The sequence below is a fragment of the Triturus cristatus genome, chromosome 2_2 (genome assembly GCF_964204655.1).
Source record: "Triturus cristatus chromosome 2_2, aTriCri1.1, whole genome shotgun sequence".
NCBI classification, from domain to species: Eukaryota; Metazoa; Chordata; class Amphibia; order Caudata; family Salamandridae; genus Triturus; species Triturus cristatus.
The window spans coordinates 436609088-436630070 of NC_140582.1; positions in this window are offsets into that span (position 1 = coordinate 436609088).

Genomic DNA, 20983 nt, shown 5'->3' on the forward strand with positions numbered 1-20983 from the left:
ACAGCCTCCGGCTATGTTGTTGACTTTGAAGACTTCTCTTCGGAATCGTCTAACCCGCCTCCACAGAGAGGACCACATGATTTTTTTATTTGGCTCAAAAAGACCTACCTGACCCCTCCATGGATATTTACATAAATTGCAATATCATTACTTTTCCTTTCATTTGGATTGGCTTTGTGACTGTCTTTTTTTGCTTCTGAATGGAACACTATCTCCCAGAACGTTCTGGTGTTGAACTGATAAGTGGGTTTTGAAACCCCATTCTTCATCACACAAAGTGTGAAGAGACCTTTCCCTGGTGAACATTTTGGATGTTCCAGTTTCTGATCAAATTGTTTGGGATAAGGTACCCTATGATATATTTGGTCAGACAGACACTTTACAAGTTCCATAAGTATTTTGTATCTCCTGGTACTATCCCTGATGATTGGGACATTAACACAGTGCAGGAAATGCTTTCTGGTTTAGAGCATTACATGGTTTTTAATAGCAAAGAAATGTATGATGGTACATCTAATTATGATGAAATGTTCTTTTTTCACCATTATGGTCACCATTATTTACACAAAGCAAGCACTCCACATGAAGTATTTAATTATACCCAATGGGAACACTGCCCAACACCACCACAGGGTAGCTCAAAGACATTTGCACAGAAGTTTGCATTTTTCTATGGTCACAATCCAGTAGAGCAACCTGGGTCTAGTACTGAATCAACAAAAGGGAACCAGGGGAAATATATCTGACTAATCCGACATCTCTTTTTAGGAGAGAACCCTTCTAGGAACAAGACCCTAAATCACAGCAGCATTTAAGGTCCTGAAGAAAGCCCCGATACTTTGTAGATCAGAATGGGCAGAAACATGTCGACCATACTGCTATGGACATTAGAATAATGACAAATTATTTGTGCTAAATTGCCATATTGCTTTTTAACTATGACAGAGATACTCTACCGATTAAAGAACATTTGAGTTCCTCTAGCCATTTTTAATTTCACCTTTATTATTTAGTGCTGCGCGTTTTAGGATCTCTTTCACAACTTGAGGGCTTAACGATATTTTGGATATTATTGGAGATCTGACAGCAACCCTTTTATGCTACATTCTCTTTGTACGTTACCAAGTCGTTTTGTCAAGACCTGGTTCGTTATATCGAGATATACAGACCCAAATGATGACAAATGTACTACCCTCCTGTGATTGATGGGTCTTGTTCCTAGAAGGGTTCTCTCCTAAAAAGAGATGTCGGATTAGTCAGATATATTTTCCCCTGGTTCCCTTTTGTTGATTCAGTACTAGACCCAGGTTGCTTTAGTAGTTACAGTGTTTAGAAATTAAGGGAAACACAACCTGCAGGTCTATAAAATCCTTCCCTTGGACCTCCCCCTATTGTTGTTTCGTGTTACTGACTCACAATCCAGTAGACCCAGAGTTCTATTATTACAAATGTACACCTTCCCCTGCAAAGAAAAATATGCTCACTGACACAAAGTTGATTTATAATGCATCTTTCATTTCCCAGTTGTCAACACATGAGTATGACTTTTGGAGAGAATATTTAGAGCATGCCTCATACCAAAACAACAAATTTTCCTGAATCAAACTGTGCAGCAGACGTCCTATCTTGGCCAAGATAAAGGATCTAAATACTCCAAAAATTCCCACTTTTGCACACTTTGCGAATTGGCAGCAGTTCACAAATTACACGGAGAACACGTTTGATAACATGTTTAGAAATGGGACATACGATTCTCCATGTTCCAATCCAGAGGGATGGTTAGTGTGGCCTTTAGCTACTACATTTTCTCAACCACACAGAGGGGTTCAGGATAATTAGGCCAGACCCATGTCACATGCAGACACAACATGCAGGAGTGCCTAGAGTGGCTAAAACATTCTACATTGTCTGAGGTAAAACAACACTTGTCTCTTCTTTCTGATAACGTAATACTCCAGGATTTGTTGTTAGATCCCCAAAAGATGCATCAAAAGCACTTTCTGCATGCAATATCCAATGAAGTGTGAAAAGTGTCACAACAGGAAGCTGCTGGGAGAATACATGAAATTGACAGAGCAAATTTAGCAAAGGCTCTAGCAGTATTTGGCAACGGTATAACTACATTATCAAATAGGATATATTTTCTGGGTAACAATGTGTCATCTGTTATTGACATCATACAGAGTGACATCCTTTTTGCAACTTGGGCAAACACAGCTTACGTCTTTCATCCTATTAAGTTGAACTCTACAGACTTTACTCACTAGTCATGTTCCATGGAAACACATACATGCCATTAGTTTGTTTTTAACATACATTCTAACAAAAGAACAGACCACAATGCCAGAAAAGGCGCAATATACCCTATGTTACACATAGAAAAGTTAGAACAATTACCATTTGCTGTTGTAAAAGTATCATCAGCAGATTGGATAATACACAGGTTTATTTCTCTGCCATTTTCAACTTTTCACTATAAATACTGCTTACAGCGCTATCAAGTAGGCAGATATGAAGCGCTAGGAGAAGGGTTTGTACATGAGGCAAAAATCTACCTTTCACTTACCATTGTAGGAATAGTGTGACTAAGGGTTTTCTTAATGCTACAGACTGCGAGAATATTCTAGGCCATTCTAGGTTGCAGGGAGGTTAGAATCCATGGCGCATGTAATGCGTCAAAGGCCAACTTGACGTTATTTGAAAGGATCCCCAGCTGCTGTAATTCGTCCAGCATTGAGATTGCCCTCCAATGGGAGCTATTTGATGTTGAATGACCAAGGTTGCTGTGAATTGAAACCGGGAATACCATATTTTGGAACTGGCACTTTCTATTTGGCTGAGTCTTGCCAGGCAGAACATACCACTCCCATCAGAGGTGGGTGATTACACTCACTGCATAACCTGCTCTCATCTTTGGGTAGCTTGGCACTAAGCAGCTGAGCTTATTACAAAGAAATGTGTAAAGCATTGGCACAGCCCTACTCACAAATACACATCACAAAAGAGACGTTTGTATTCAATACACACAATTTTTAACACAACATGAACATCATGTATTTCTGGGCATAAATCATGCTTGGAAATATTACTAGCAGTATTAGGACCAATCCTGTTAAAATGATATCTGTAGTATGCAGCACATTTGGGAGAATTCCTATTTACCCCCCCAGCACCCTTAAGCGGAGCAAAACATTGTCAAAACTTGGCCCACTCTGGCAATTCAATACCACACAGATCTAGGCCACACCCCAGATCACAATGATATAAATGTACATTCAAAGCATAATAACACTTTTAAGCAGCACTGTGGGCCGAGGCCGCATGTGTAAAACTAATGTCAAATGTAATACTCTTCTGGCAAGGAATCAACGTGTAAAGCAACATGGTGGGGCTGTGTCATTAATCATTGGTGGTCCTCAGCCTGTCACTCCCACACACACACTTTCTCACTCAACACTGATTCGCAGTGTAACGGGTATCAGGCAGGTCCGTATGGAACGTATTAGCACACATATGCACACCTCACTGTAATGAGGTGCCACTAATATCCAGCCGGTCAGTGGATAGCACCCTGCAGACCCCATGGCCCAAGCCTCGATATACCATCTAGCTCACCCGACTACCATATGCCCACGGATAGGAGATAACCAGCCCTCCACATGTATACTAGGCCGCATGGTGCCGAAGTCACAATTAGTCATGGTCCCAGGAAAAAAGGAGCAGATAGGTAGCTGGACTAATTAGGAGGCAGTTGTAAAATGGGGTTTTGGACACTTCATGAGCAGAGGCAGGCCGAGGGCAATAGTTGTTACTCAAAAAGGTTACACAAAGTGCTGTCTGGCACCAGCCTAGTTCGGTGAAGCATGGAAGGGGGGTCACACGTTTTGTTTTACCCACTTCTGATCATTCTCAGAAGCATTCCTTCAACCCTGTCAGTTACTATCTAAACCAAGACCTGATCTGGGCAATAATACCTAGCAGCACAATGTCACCTGGGCCCGGGTGACGAGAGGGAAGCTGGTCCGCTGCACTGAGGGCCCAAAAGGAACAATCAATGCATGGGGAATAAACCATGGGGGCCTCTCGGAAGAAAGAGGCACCCCGTCAGGCAAACATCAATCAAGGTAGCACCCTGGCAATCCAGGCACATCGTCTGGTGTGCGGTGATATGATATGCGCGTACCAGAAAATTCCGGTCTCACACAATGAAGAGTTGCAAGCTTAGTACCTCCCTGAAAATGAGGAACTACGTCTGCTGTGCATTGCTCTGAGTTGCACCAGATAGTTCCGGTCTCACACAATGGAGAGTTTCACATTCAGAACAACCCTGGAAATTAGGTAAAACATCTGGTGCACGCTGATATGGGTCCCACCAGACATTACTGGTAAGACACAAAGAAGAGTTGCAAATTCCGTACCTCACTGGAAATGAGGCACAATGCCTGGTGTGAGTTGATCGCACTATACAACTCCAGTCACACACACAGGCGCACGTTCAGCAGCTCCACATGAGGTAGAATGAGGCACTATTATGGGTATATCCTCACCTCCATGGGTGGCAACCTGTGAATTGGACACTGCACGCTATGAGCATGCAGTCGGTGGGTCACATGAGAGAGATGCAGCACAATCGATGAAGTGGGCCATGCTGGATCCCATAAACAGGGAGTCTGCTCACCACCAACAAGATGCTTATGCATGTTGAGGTCCCCACAATGCAGGGGGCTCCGTCCTTAGAAGTGGCCAATGCTTTTGGGGCTCTACACATGGAAATTTGTTCTCCAGGCACAATTCTTAGTTCCACAATCATGCCCCACTACCATTTGGAATCAAGAAGACAATGTGGGCACTTAAAAGGGCACTGCTCTCCAGGTGTCACAAGTAGATAGTGTGGGTCCCTCACCGGAGGTCTTTGATGTCCCTGACACCCCTACAAGAGAATGGGGCAAGCCAACAAGCCGTTGGAGAGCATACTTCAAGGTGCTACACAGTAGCAGGTAGTCAGACCAGGCCAGCCACTATTCAGGAAGGGTGCACGGTCCCTTCCAATGTCAGTAATCACGTCCCCACACGTGCATCTCTGCCCTGCTGAAGTATGGCACCATTAGTTATACTGTAGTGTGCCTTTGAAGTTGGGGGTGGTTTATAGGTTTTACCTTACAACCACAGATGTCTCCCCTACACTGTATTCCCGTGTATCATGAGACTGAGGAATGCAGATCTTCATCTTTAGTGGGGCCATGATCTGGCTCAGAGAGACAAAGTGTCAAAACCTCTTACTCCAATATATCCAGCCAGGCCCTCAAATGTCTCTGTGAAATGCACAGATGTGCTCCCCCAGCCTCCAGAGGGGGATGGAGTCAAACTAAAAGGCACACAAAGAGTTTTAGAGCAGAGAAATGCCCACTTCCTAGAAGTAAAAAGAACATATGATTGATGGAATGCTGAACAAATCTAACATTCACCCCCAGTCTCAGATCTAGGTTTAATCCATTGTTTTTTTGCTAACAACGCCACCCCAGTTTGGACCCTGCCATATGCAAAGCAGTTCTGACCCTTCTCCATCATGGGAACAGTCCAGCCCTAACTGCCAGGCCAGAAACGAGCATCATGGGACCGGTTTTGGGGTATCTCCCCTCATCAGCCAGGCTAGCAGAATGATGGTAGTAAGTGAATCTTGCCTGGCGTCGCCACAAAGGGATATGGACCTAGAAATTCAGTCTTCATCCACTGAGATTATTTGAGGCAATTGTATTGGACAAATGGGGGATGGGAGCACACTGCCTGACCTCCCAGCACAGTTCGCCCCTTAGCATTGTGGTAAATGCAGTTCACAGTGATTTCTTACTTGAATTTTAGTTGTAGTGGTTCACCAAAGTTGGTGCAGGTTAGTGCTGTGAATCTCTAGACACATGTGTTTCTGGATATTATCCGTCTTCAGTAGAGATAAAAAATGAAAATTCCTTCTGGGGTTGCTGGAAAGGCTGCCATAGTCTCTCAGGTCTCAGTACCTCTCTCTGGCGCACAGGTGCATCGCCAAGAGCTCGTCAGCTCAGTGGCTCAAGGGAGCCTTTTCAAACAAATGGGGGATGGGAGCACACTGCCTCACCTCCCAGCACAGTTCGCCCCGTAGCATTGTGGTAAATGCAGTTCACAGTGATTTCTTACTTGAATTTTAGTTGTAGTGGTTCACCAAAGTTGGTGCAGGTTAGTGCTGTGAATCTCTAGACACATGTGTTTCTGGATATTATCCGTCTTCAGTAGAGATAAAAAACGAAAATTCCTTCTGGGGTTGCTGGAAAGGCTGCCATAGTCTCTCAGGTCTCAGTACCTCTCTCTGGCGCACAGGTGCATCGCCAAGAGCTCATCAGCTCAGTGGCTCAAGGGACGATAGACGATAGACGATAGATGACAGCCTCAGGGCAGGTGGGATCATGTGCTTATCTCGTATCTGGGTAAATTAAGAGGTAACATCTATGCAACTGTTCCCTTATTTGCATTTTGGTGTCTACTGAAAAGTGATTTGTGACTTTGAGTCATAGTATGCCCACCCGGCACGATCATCTTCTCGTCTGAGTACTTGTGTTTTCTGAGTGCCAGGTCCTTGTACATAACGACGATGCCAGTACGTGTGAGTCGCAAATATCAGGGTGCAGCTAACACACACAAACAGTAACGCATTTAAGTGCCATAACTGATTTTAGTCAAAGAGAATACTGCTAATGTCAAATGTGTTCCATAGGTATAAGTAAGTGGACATTTATGCACTCCATGTTGGAGTTCAATTGGCAGCAGCAGAATATTGAATATGTTTGTCGCTTGCACTCGCTTTCTTTCTCCTTGTCTTTCGCTCTCTCTCTCTCACACATACACAAATCTATACAGACACATTCAAACGCACGGTATTGGCGTCTTTCCCTTTCTTTAAATGTATAAACACCGACACACACACATACACATATACACTCACACACACATAGAAACGTCTTTCTCTTTCTCTCAAAGTAACAACTCCCCTTTGCACCCTCTCTCTCTGTCACACACACGCACACAGACAACCCTACCCCCACACACACGCCTTCTCTCGCTCCCTACCCATTTATATTTCCATTTTTACATACCAGTCTGTCTTTGGAAGTTCACTGGGCCTCTTACGCTGCTGTTTTTGATATTGTCTCTCGTGCATTTGCAGACTTGCAGACACAAACTTAACTTTTTTGTTAGAAAAAAACCTACTGCCTCGCTTAAAAACACAAGCTGAACTGGAAACAACTGTAAATATAGCATAATTGGAGCCCTCCTTGAAACCTAAGACTAAACCTAATGCTAAGCAAATGCAGTTACCAACAATGATACAACATAAAACCCCAAACTTGGCCCTGTGAACTTTAGGGTGGAGGCTAGGCATGCATTTAAAGGCTTTATTTGCAAGAGTGGCATTTCCTATATGATCATCATTGTAGTTGCAATTATGGAAAGCACTACAAATTTCACATCAGAAGCAGAACATGTTATTTGCGGGTGAAAAAAAACTTCTGTTAGGGTTTTCATGCTTTCATTTAATTCCTTTAAAATGCGATTGAGGCAAACCAGAACCATGGCAACATGCTTGGTTCTTTCTCCAAGCTTTAGTCTTTCTGAAGGTCATGCCTGGGGCTGGAAGATGTGGAAAGTTTGGGCGCTGGAAGGGTGCCCGGCATTCACAAAAATGGAACTCTGCAAATGTCAAAGTGCATCATTCCTAAAAAAAAAATTGCATTTGTTAGATTTTGTGTTTCTATTTAAAATACTTTGTCATAATATTTTGTTTTCAGATTTTTTCCCATGGGGAGCGTGTTTTGCACGAGTCAATGCATTTGGAGGAGCGAAAACTTCTGAACTGCTATATTAAATACTCCAAAGGACAGATGTGAAACATTTATTTGTTCTTGACTGTTGTCATCAGACAAATCTTCCAATAAAACATTGAAGAGAAGCAGCCATAAAACAGCACGACCAAGGGAATGCTAAATGAAGACCCAGAGACCCAGAAGTCTACACATTCAACATGAAAGTGTTATATGTCGCAATGTCGAGGACATATCTCCCTGCAGAAATATCGACTCAACAATATCAACAGCTTACAGTCAAGTGTAGATTTGTCATTCTAACTCCCTGAATATTTACCATAATGAAATAGTGCAACTCAACATTGTAGAGGTCGATATTAAAAACGTTATATTTTGATAGAACACCATCAAGAGTGACACATATGTCATCAATACATTTATATACAGTGAATTTAAGGAATATCATCTAAGGACAACACCACACATTTTTTGTCTCTGGTTCGAAGGACCATCCAGGCACACAGGCATTGTGGCTCTGCCCTGCTCACCTTATGTCTAGCATGTGCAGACAATGGTCATGAGCACAATTTTGAGCTGGAGCTCCTTCAGTATCTCTCAGCACCCTAGTAAACAATTCACAGATCAACAAAGTAACATGATGTATGTCACACCCTACAAAATGTCACTGCAAACACAATCCAGGTAAAGGGGAAGGTCCAGATAACCTCAGAATGAATTTCTGGTTCAGATCCCCTTGTGATGAAGTGACCTTCTGGGAGCCATAGAGAACCATAAAGCAGGGATATTTTAGAATAATCCAAGCAACTACCAGACACCAGTTTTGCAAGATTTTGCAGGTCAATCCATTTTAATGACCTTCATTTATTCAAACTATACATATTACTGTGTAACGAATGAATGCAGATAGGGCAGAGAAAAGACTGAAATATGATATTTACATAATACCTGTGGTGCAGATGCAAGTTGATGACAATCCTTAGATACCATCTTATAGTTGCTGCAGATGGAAAATTCTCCCCGTTTGCTCAGTCTTTTAAGACTCATTACTGGTGTTAGGACAAAATATCGATTTAAAATATCGGGAGGCAGAAATATCGGAAAATAAATATTGTGATGTACAAATATCACTGACAAGAATATCGTTTTTTGAGGTAAGTAATATCGTTTTGAATAATATCAATGTTTTTAGTATTGTTTTCAATAATATAGTAGCTAAATATATTGTTAAATAACTATTTGAATGGGTTTTGGTTTATATATTAATGTTAAGTTGTACTATTGTTTATATAAAGGTTATTGTTTTTTTTTTTAAATATAGCTTGTAATTTTAAGTGATTTCGAATTTTCAAATTACATGTTTATAGTAATTGATAGTGTAGTATTGGGTTGTTGGGTGTATACAGGGATAGGGTGGAAAGTTAATTAGTTAATAATAATCATGTATTATTGAAATACATTTTATTTCATTATTTGATTGATATTTATTATGTATATTATGTAATATTGATTTATTTTCGTTTTATGTTATTTGTTGGCTGTTACTTCTGTTGAGGTATTTGGGAAGATAATTAAGTAATAATTAACAATGAATTATTTGTTGTTAATCAATTATTGGATTGAAGTTAATTATGTGATTTATGTTACACTTATTTTTATTACTGATAGTTTAGTTGCGGGCAGCTAGGTTTGTCGGGGTCTAGGGTGGGAAGTGAATTATGTAATAATTAATAATTAGTTAAGTATTTGCAGTTCATTATTCAAGTATGTAAAATATAGAAAACTGATTTAGTTTGCTGATATTTTAGTTGCGGGATGCCACGTTTGTAGGGGTATAGGGTTGGAAGCTAATTCAGTAATAATTAAATAATAAGTAATCATTTATTGTTAATTAATTATTTAATTGATTTTTAAATATCTAATTTATGAAATACTTATTTTTAAGTTATACTTTAGGTGGGCTGCTAGGTGTGTAGAAGTATAGGGTGGGAACTTAATTAATTAATAACTGAATAACAATGATTTAGTAGTTGATAATTAATTATTTTATTGAATAGTAATTATGTAAATTGGTTAATGATTTTTTATTTTTTATTACATATATATATATATATATATATATATATATATATATATATATATATATATATATATATATATAGGTATATATATCCATAAAACCTTCACCGCTTTTCGCAGAAATATCAGAATTGATGCATTTTATTAATTTTGAATAATTATCGGTCACTGTTAAATTGATATCGCATTCTATTTCAGATTCTTATAACATCGTCTGTCTCTTTCAATACCGTATCATGCAGTGATGTTTGTGACCATTTGATGACTATTGCATTGTGTTAATATGGCTGCCACAGTTATTAACTGGTGTGTATACTTTGTTTTGGATCAGTCCTCTTTCCATCTTTATCAGTACTGTTTATAATGGCTGTAAAGATTTCTGCTTGTTAGGAGCGTGAACAAGGCGAAAGCTGAAACTTGTCGTTTGGAGCCATTAAACTGTATTTGCATTGTGCAAGTGTGTTCAAGCTTTTTTCTGCGACAAGCAGTGAAGGTTTTATGCAAATGTGGGGTTGCCTGTAACCCGTGCTCGGACCGCCCCAGCTCGACAACCTCTACCTAACCGTAACTGGTGTTACATATATATATATATATATATATCTATGTATTTTATCAGCTTTAAATTAAGAGTTTAATATTTTTTTCACATTCATGGTGTTACTTTTATATGTAATATGTTTGAAGTGAAGTACTCTCCCTACTCTAGTTTAGACTGCAGAAGGAATTAACGTCTTTGCAACTCATTACTTTCCCTACTGTTGCACTATTTGGAGCTGGAATAGTAAATCTCACTCCTCCAAAATCCAACGTTTTCCCTACTGTTTCACAGATTGGAGTGGGAATAGTACATTTATTTTGAGTGGTAATAATAAATCTAACCCCACCAAATTCCAGCACTTTCCCTACCTTTGCACAGATTGGTGTGGGGGTAGTAAATGTTACAAAAAGAATGAGAACTGGCACTCCAGTGATTACCAACCTTATGACTGCAATATACCATTTTGCGTGCTGTGGAAGGAATCGATTACAGAAGTTTATTAGTTGCATGTATTTGCACATTGAGCCGCATGTAGTATAGCCACACGTTCATAGTTTTTAAGCATTGGGGAACATACCAGCGTTCATGTCTTTGATTTATTCAACTACTATCGGCTTCACGCATGCGTTTATGTTCCTTAGACAGCACCACCTAACTCGTATTTCACGTCACCTTTCATGAACCTGACAGATTCACTTACGTTATGGTTTTTAGTTCACCTCGTGTCGGCACCTTTTATCATGTTTATTTGCACAAACGTTGGGACACCCACCTGCGCACTTCATGGCACAGTTCTACCCATTTACGTCTGCCCGTTGCTGCAAGCCTACATATTCGACTTAGACATATCTTGTTTGATTTTCAGAATTGAAATTACTACTGACGAAGGGTAATACTCAGCCCGAAATGCATTGGGGATACGGAATTGTATATAATCAACTTGCATTGCATCATAATAAATAGAAGATCTCTTTTGAAAATATATTTTGAAAACATATTTACGATGGAGGATTGAATAAAAATCCTGTGAAGAACAACTGATCAGTTTATGACAATGAACTTTATTTTTAAAACTTTATCCAATTGAACTTTACTTTATTGATCAATGAACTTGAGAAGTCCATACTGGACATATAACGCTGTGTGCGAAAGGGCCATTGGCTCGCGAGAGAAACGTTATTTCACTGATAGTAAATGTAACCCCTTCTAAGTCCGACACTTACCCTACATTGCACTCTTAGGAGTCGGAATAGTAAATTTCATCGATCCAAAATTCAACGCTTTCTCTACTGTTCAATAAACTAGAATGGGAATAGTATATTTAATATTCTTAGGCTTCAATACTTTTCATAATATTGTTTAAATAGCATTTATAACATTAATTGTTTTATTTATTATATTTTAAATATTTTATTTTCTAATTTATTTTAATACGTATAGTATTTTTCAAAAATGTGTTTTTGTTGAATTTTTCTATTTGTAATATCGTATGTATTGTCTACATGAATTATTTTTTTTTGTCTTTTTCATTTTTGTGTGATTTGGATGGGTATATTGTGTGTGTGTGTGTGTATATATATATATAAATTACATATAAATATATATAAATACATCAGCGCGCCATAATGAACAAAGATGGCAACTCTCCAGTGGCCAGACACTTTGCCCTTAAACATCAGAGCAACAGGGAGCTGCTGCAATATTTTGGTCTGGACCATGTGCCTATAAGTCCAAGGGGCGGAGATAGAGTACAAAGATTATGGCGACTGGAATCCCGCTATATAATTGATCTACATACTAAAGTACCTTATGGTCTTAATAGTGGAGAGGAATTAGTTGTACATCTAGGGAGATTAATTTGAACACACCGAATATGTATTCCCAAGAGATGTGGCCATATGCCATATTGTCCAACCTTTGTAGTTCTGCCACCTTTTTAGTTTTGCGGTAATCCGGACCCCTTTTTTTCGACAAAATTTCTACATTTTGTCAGAATGAATGACAGAAGTTGATGGTTATCTCAGTCCCACAGAATGACAGTGACAAGTTCCCTTATAACATATATTTACAATAGTATAGCAAGAAGAATGGAGCCAATACATGGCGTTATTGAGGATAACCGAATGCCGATACACGGCCAAATGTGATAGTATGCTCAGTCTCGCAGATCGACAGCGATAAGTTCCCTAACAACATATATTCACAATAGTATAGTAACCAAGAATGGAGCCAATATGTGGCGTGATTGAGGATAACCAAATGCCGATACACGGCGTAATTCAATGTTTTTCTATACTTTAATATGTGTAGGGCTGTTATGAAATTTAACTAATATGCGTAAATATGTGTTTACATCTATCATATAAGGTGGAGAGAACAGAATGCCATATAGCGTTTCCTGCAATCGATGTTGTGAGGAATTTGATATCATTCACACAAATGTTTTCTGTCTGAATACTGATTAATGAAATGATTTGTCACAATGAGAATAGATATTACATGATGTTTATACCGTTGCAAGATGGCCGCCGTACAATAGTACATCAGTGAGGCTTGCATGTCCATCATCTGTTTTGCTACGGCGGAAGTAATACCATTGAATTTGAATTTTAAAATGCCCATGCGCGGCGTCTGTAACTAGACACTGAAGAAGGAATTTCCGAAACGCGTCTGTTTTTGCTGTTTTTGTTTATCTGCCGATTAAATAAGAACTGATACGAAACCTCCCCGGGAGTGCTTAACTTTGTTGAAAGACGAGGACTAAGTTGGGAAGCGCTGATATTGGAAACGTGGGACACCACCACGCGACAGCACCCGCCTGCGAGTGCCTGGGCCATTCTTGTGTAAACTTGGTAGCTGAATATATATATATATATATATATATATATATGCACTGAAAAAACCATAGATTTCAGGCACGTTATAGTTAGGAATTAGCATTTAAAAAACCTTAGAAATTCACTGAAAAAACCATAGGTTTCAGGGGCGTTATAGTTAGCTGGACTTTTCACTTGTACAAAACCATTGAAATTCCCCCGTTATAGTTAGTTCAGCTAACTATAACTCGCGCGCCCGCAATGCACTGCTGATGACGTCACATATTACATCACTCATGACATGGTCAGTGACATCACTCATGACATCACTCATGACATCTCAAATGACATCACTAATGACATCACTGATTAGATCATCTTTGTGATAGAGTGGCAGACCTCCTCTTCCCCAAATATACCCTTTGATGCACACATTCAAAAATAGAAACTACAATGTTCAAAACAATGGACATACCAATACCAGTTACAACAACCTATTCAGTAATTCTAAGATCCACATACACATCCACTCATTCACCAACAGTCCTATACAGTCACTCATACATGTACTCACTCATCATATGTACTCACACACCTATACATCCTGTTACACAATGCCACTCAACCATAGAGTTACTCACACACATTAGTCACTCATGCTAATAACGAATCAAACATCCATTTACTTGCATATACAGTTATACACACATCACCACACTTACGTCTACAGAAACTTACACATACTTAGTCTTTTAAACAATCACTTATAGAAACACATACTTATTCATACAGGAACTCTTTCAATCTCTCACTCTCACATATACTCACTTATATACACCAATAGTCACATATACTAGTTTAAAACATATGTAGTTACTCATAAAGACACTATTGAGACAGTCTATCACTCACTAACACACCCATGCACACACTCATCCACCCATACAGTCCTGCACACATGCTGTCTTCAACACATACAAACAGTGAGTCACTCATTCATGTTCCTATGCACTACGTAATACCCCCCACCGAACCATACAGACACTCAGACACTCATACTGATACTCAAAAAACCAACTAATAACCTATATAGACACTCATGTAGCTACTCACCAACCAATGCAGCCACTTATACACAATGTGAGAGACTGATACAGATATTTACACATTTAAACATTACTCACTAAGCCATTTATTCACTAAGATACACTTAATCAGTCAGTTATACAATCAATTTTTCAAAAACAAATCATCCATTTAGACACTTATATACCCATTTATTCTTCCATCGACCTTGAGATATACATATATAAAACATATGTAATTTTCAGAAAAACACACATTCACTGGCTGATGTCATCAGTGATGTCATTTGAGATGTCATCAGTGATGTCATGAGTGATGTCACTGACCATGTCATGAGTGATGTAATATGTGACGTCATCAGCAGTGCATTGCGGGCACGCGAGTTATAGTTAGCTGAACTAACTACAATGGGGGAATTTCAATGGTTTTGTACGAGTGAAAAGTCCAGCTAACTTTAACGCCCCTGAAACCTATGGTTTTTTCAGTGAATTTCTAAGGTTTTTTAAATGCTAATTCCTAACTATAACGTGCCTGAAATCTATGTTTTTTTCAGTGAATATATATATATTTATTCACAGAAAAAAACATAGGTTTCAGGCACGTTATAGTTAGGAATTAGCATTTAAAAAACCTCAGAAATTCACTGAAAAAAACCATAGGTTTCAGGGGTGTTATAGTTAGCTGGACTTTTCACTTGTACAAAACCATTGAAATTCCCCCGTTACAGTTAGTTCAGCTAACTATAACTCGCACGCCCGCAATGCACTGCTGATGACGTCACATATTACATCACTCATGACATGGTCAGTGACATCACTCATGACATCACTGATGACATCTCAAATGACATCACTGATGACATCACTGATGACATCATCCAGTGAATGTGTGTTTTTCTGATAATTAAATATGTTTTATATATGTATATCTCAAGGTCGATGGAAGAATAAATGGGTATATAAGTGTCTAAATGGATGATACGTTTTTGAAAAATTGATTGTGTAACTGACTGATTAAGTGTATCATAATGAATACATGGCTTAGTGAGTAATGTTTAAATATGTAAATATCTGTATCAGTCTCTCATTTTGTGTATAAGTGGCTGCATGGGTTGGTGAGTAGCTACATGGGTGTCTATATAGGTTATTAGTTGTTTTTTTGAGTATCAGTCTGAGTGTCTGCATGGTTCGGTGGGGGGTATTACGTAGTGCATAGGTGCATGAATGAGTGACTCACTGTTTGTATGTGTTGAACACAGCATGTGTGCAGGACTGTATGGGTGGATGAGTGTGTGTATGGGTGTGTTAGTGAGTGAATGACTGTCTCAATAGTGTCTTTATGAGTAACTACATATGTTTTAAACTAGTATATGTGACTATTGGTGTATATATGTGAGTATATGTGAGAGTGAGAGATTGAAAGAGTTCCTGTATGAATAAGTATGTGTTTCTATAAGTGATTGTTTAAAAGACTAGGGGCCTTATGTAGGTGGGCTTGCATTTACCACTTCATAAATACCGAATCATACCGATTCGGTATTTATGAAGTGGTAAATGCAATGTAGGTAATGAGTCGGTAAATATTACCGATTCGGAAAAATCGGTAATTACCGAATCGGTATTTACCGATTCGGTAATGAGGCATACCTTCCCATTGATGGGAAGGTATGCCTCATTACCGAATCGGTAAATACCGATTCGGTAATGGGGGAGCACATGCAAGGGTGGCAGGGTGTCACATTGACACCCTGTTGCACCCCTGATTCGGCCATGTGTGCACATGTGGCGCACATACATGCCCTAAGGGCATGTATGTCTGCCACATTGCACACTTAAACATGCACAAAATGCTTTTTGTCACCTATTCGTCATTTACCACCAACCTTTAGTTGGTGGTAAATAACGAATCCCCACACCCACCACACACTCCCCCTACATCTCATTTCATGATTCGGTATTTACCGAATCGGTAAATTTACCGAATCGGTAATATTACCGATTCGGTAATTTTACCGATTCGGTAAATACCGAATCATGAAATTCTCCCCCTACATCTCAAAAGCCAAAATACCAGTCGGTAACGGTATAATTACCGAAAATCGGCCGTTACCGACCGGTATTTGGCTTCCTACATGAGGCCCTAAGTATGTGTAAGTTTCCATAGAAGTAAGTGTGGTGGTGTGTGTATAACTGTATATGCAAGTAAATGTATGTTTGATTCTTTATTAGCATGAGTGACTATGTGTGTGAGTAACTCTATGGATGAGTGGCATTGTGTAACAGGATGTATAGGTGTATGAGTACATATGATGAGTGAGTACATGTATGAGTGACTGTATAGGACTGTTGGTGAATGAGTGGATGTGTATGTGGATCTTAGAATTACTGAAGAGGTTGTTGTAACTGGTATTGGTATGTCCATTGTTTTGAAAATGTTAGTCTCTATTTTTGAATGTGTGTATCAAAGGTTATATTAGGGTGAGAGGAGGTCTGCCACTCTATCACAAGGATGATGTCATCAGTGATGTCATCAGTGATGTCATTTGAGATGTCATGAGTGATGTCACTGACCATGTCATGAGTGATGTAATATATGACGTCATCAGCAGTGCATTGCGGGCGCGCGAGTTATAGTTAGCTGAACTAACTATAACGGGGGAATTTCAATGGTTTTGTACAAGTGAAAAGTCCAGCTAACTATAACACCCCTGAAACCTATGTTTTTTTCAGTGAATTTCTGAGGTTTTTTAAATGCTAATTCCTAACTATAACGTGCCTGAAACCTATGTTTTTTTCTGTGAATTTCAAAGGTTTTTTAAATGCTAATTTCTAACTATGCCTACAGAGATAGGATATGTGAAGAAAGAAGAAAAAATGCACAGAAAGAAACAAAAGAAGTGTAGAAAGAAGCAACAGAAGTCCTCAAATACGAAGATAAGTGCAGGAAGAAGGATAACGTGCAGAAAGAACAAAAAGAAGAGCAGAAAGAAGCCTTGTTGCAAAATCATCCTGTACCCTCAACTTTTTCAGACGGATACTGGTGGTAACTGCATCTGACTAACCAGTCCTAGAGCCAGTGCTATGTTAAAAGACACTTAGAATACAGTGAAAACACCTACATACACTAGGGAACATTATGCGTTGGGGTCCCCCTGTGATTAGCCTGACCTCCTCTGTAAGCCCCTAGTATATAATAGGGCATGGGGATTAAAACTACCTCTTAAAACAGGTCACAGGGCGATTTTGCACACGTTAACTCAGGCCCCATCCCCTCCCTTCACCACAGTGTAAACACGCCCTGTGTCCGTTTTTAGTTGGGAGATTAAGTTCATTTGAATCCTGAGGGTCCCTAGGGTCCAACTAGCCCACTAGGTACCTCCAGTAAGTGCCACAGAGCTGCGTTGTAAAAAGTGGCACGGCCTGGACCACCTCTCTGCAATGCAGCTCAGTGGCGCTTACTGGAAGCACTTGGTGGGCTAGTTAGCCCCCAGGGGCCCTCAGTATTGAAGGGAAATGATATCCCCAATTTAAAACGTGCCATAGTGCGTGTTTGCACACGTCACCTCAGGCCCCGTCCCCTCCCTTCACCACTGTGTAAACGCGCCCTGTGGCTGTTCTAAGTTGAGAGATTAAGTCCCCTTGAATCCTAAGGGTCCCTAGGGTCACACTAGACCACTAGGTACCTCCAGTAAGCGCCACAGAGCTGCGTTGCAGAGAGGTGTAAAAAGGGGCTTGGCCTCAGAACACCTGTCTGCAGCGCAGCTCCCTGGCGCATACTGGAGATGCCTGTTGGGGGCGCGTTTGCAGAGTGCTGCACGGAGGGGGCATGGCCTCTGGCACGATGCCAGTCTTTTATTTATTTTAATTTTTTAAGAAGGGGGGCTGTGTGGTTCCCCTTCTTATTCTAATTTATTGGCCCTGATGACCCCATCCCCCAGGGCCTTTCTCCTAATTATATTTTTTTGACCCCAATCCCCAGGGCCGGCCACTGTTTTTTATTATTTTTAAAAAATATATATTTATAGACACACCTAGGACATGCTGGACAAACCGTACGTACCTATCACCATGACGATTTGCGTGATATTCATTAAAAGGCGACTATGCATGCAATGAATCCACGTGGAATGTATTTACACCACTAGTGAAGCTCTGACATGTCTGATGCCCTACCGTGCCTAATCCCGGTAGACACCCTTGTCGTTTATTTATACAAACATGGGTAGCTATTGACAGGCACATTTAATACACATGCACACCAAGCCATTCAAAGGGGATTCGAGAAAAATTCGACCAAAACTATGCAAGAAACCCCCCTCACGGTTAATAAAACACACATCCACTGCCGGATGTGTAATACTTTTTATTTTACTCTCTGGAAAGGGGACGAACATCACTTGAGAGTCACAGCGCGCTCCTGACAGAGCCCAATGCTGTGTTACACCCACCATTGCCTGCCGAGTGCCACACACCTCTGTGTTGTATTCCACTAGCTAGTGCATATGCTATGACACTCTCTAGCCCATGTGCACTGTAACACCACCCCGTGAATATGTCATGCCACACTTGTCTTCGCACGGGTTATATTGCCCCATCTAACGTGCCTTCCTCGATGCCTATGTTATAACGCACAGTGCTATGCCATACATATTACAATCTGGGATCCATATCTTTGTCACAGTGCATATGCAACGTTACACTCCCCAGCACATATTTTATATTACAACTTTAGAGACTAGTTAGGTTACACAACACTGCCCTGTGCATATTACACTCCAAGGCGCATATCGCATAGCACGCGCTTGTGCCTGTGCTATCTCGCGCTCTCCAATGAATCTGTCATTGCGCACAATGTATTGCATATTATATTTCACGCCTGGCTCATCTTATATCACACTTTTTGGTGCATAGTTTATACCATACACTATATCTAGTTTTCATTTTCAATCGTGCTCTCAGGACTATGTTCTATATAACACTGAGTTCACCTACCCTTTTCACGGGCATTACATTTTGCGATAGGGGGTGGAGGGTCAGGGGGTGTTTCTGCCAAGTGAGCCCGGAGTCACAGTCACAAACGTCCTCTTCTTCCTGAATAAAAGTGAGATTATGCTGCATACTTGTTCATATTTTAAGTAGTTCGCACAGACACAATGTTTTAAAAACAATAAAGTTCCTAATACCCGCCTTCTCTGAACAGTTAGCTTGCTGCCCCATCCCCCTCCTCCCTATCCTCTGTTGTGTGAATCCATGGACTAGCCTCCTCCCTCCTGCCATGCATGGTCTGATGTGCTGCCACTGCCCTCAATTTAGTATGATGTACCAGTCCACTCCTCCTGCCCTCCATTGCCCAATTCTATGCCTCATCATTGACCTCCTGCTTAAACTCTGTGCTTAGCTTGCTGCCCCTATTCTCCTTCCCCCTGCCCTCCGATGTCTTTGTGCATGCCCCTGCTCCATCCTTTTTGCCCATGTCCCATGGACCTGCCACTCCTATCTACTCTGAGTGTTCTGTTGAGCTGCCACTCCCCTCCCACCTGCCTAGCATTGTCAGATGACTGTAACCTGTCCCTGCCACCTCCACCCTGCCTGTCCACATGCCATGCCCCTATCCTCTTCCTCCTGTCCTACATGGTCCATTGTACTGCCACACCCTTCTGCCCTCCCTGGTCTATTGTGCTGCAACTGCTCCTCCTGCCTGCCCCGTGTGGTCTGTTGTGAGGCCCCTTCCCCTGAACTTTCTTGTCTGTGCACAGGTCCTGACCCTCCCTTCTATCCTCCATCGTCCTTTGTGCATGCCCCTGCACCCTCCTTCTTGCCCATCATAGCCATTGTGCTGCCACTAACCCTCCCACTTGCCATGCATGGTCTTCTGTGCTGCCATGGCCCCTCCCACCTTCCCTGTGTGGTCAGTTAGCTGCCCCTGACCCCCTCCCACCTTCCCTCCATGGTCTGTGTGTATGCCATCACAGTCTCACTGTTGCTCTTCATGGTGTGTCTTGCTTCTAGTGCCCATCCTGCCTGACCTCCATGGCTATCTTGCTGCTCCTGCCCTGCCCTCTTGCCCCCAGCCCTCTGTTTACATGTGCAGACCCCTACTCCCTCCCTCCTGGCTTGTCTGTTCCATTGTAATGCCCCTGATCCGTCCCTCCTGCCCTTTATCGTCTGTTATGCTGCAGCTTTCTCTCCTGTCTGTCCATTATGGTCAGCTAGCTACCATTGCCTCTTGCCCCTCTGTTCTCTGTTGTCCATGTGCATGGTCCTGTCCCCTCCCTCTTGCTTTCTATGGATTGTTGTGCTGCACTCCCGTCCTGCATGCCCTGTCTGGTGTATTGTGCTGCTGCAAACCCTGATGCCTGCCCTGCAGGGTCAGTTTGGTGCACCTCTCCATGTCCCTCCTGTCCTCTGTTATCCAAGTCCATGTCCCTATCCCATTTCCATCCATGATCCAATGTACCATTCTTGCGAACATTTTGAACTTGGTAAGAGGGAGATTTTGAAAAAAAACTGGGGTATTGATTTTCCCCTTTGAGTTACATTGAAAAAGAGGATATTGTAGACAGGAGACAGATCAAATAAAGCCCATTTGAGCTTAAAATCATTGGACGTTTTCTGGCT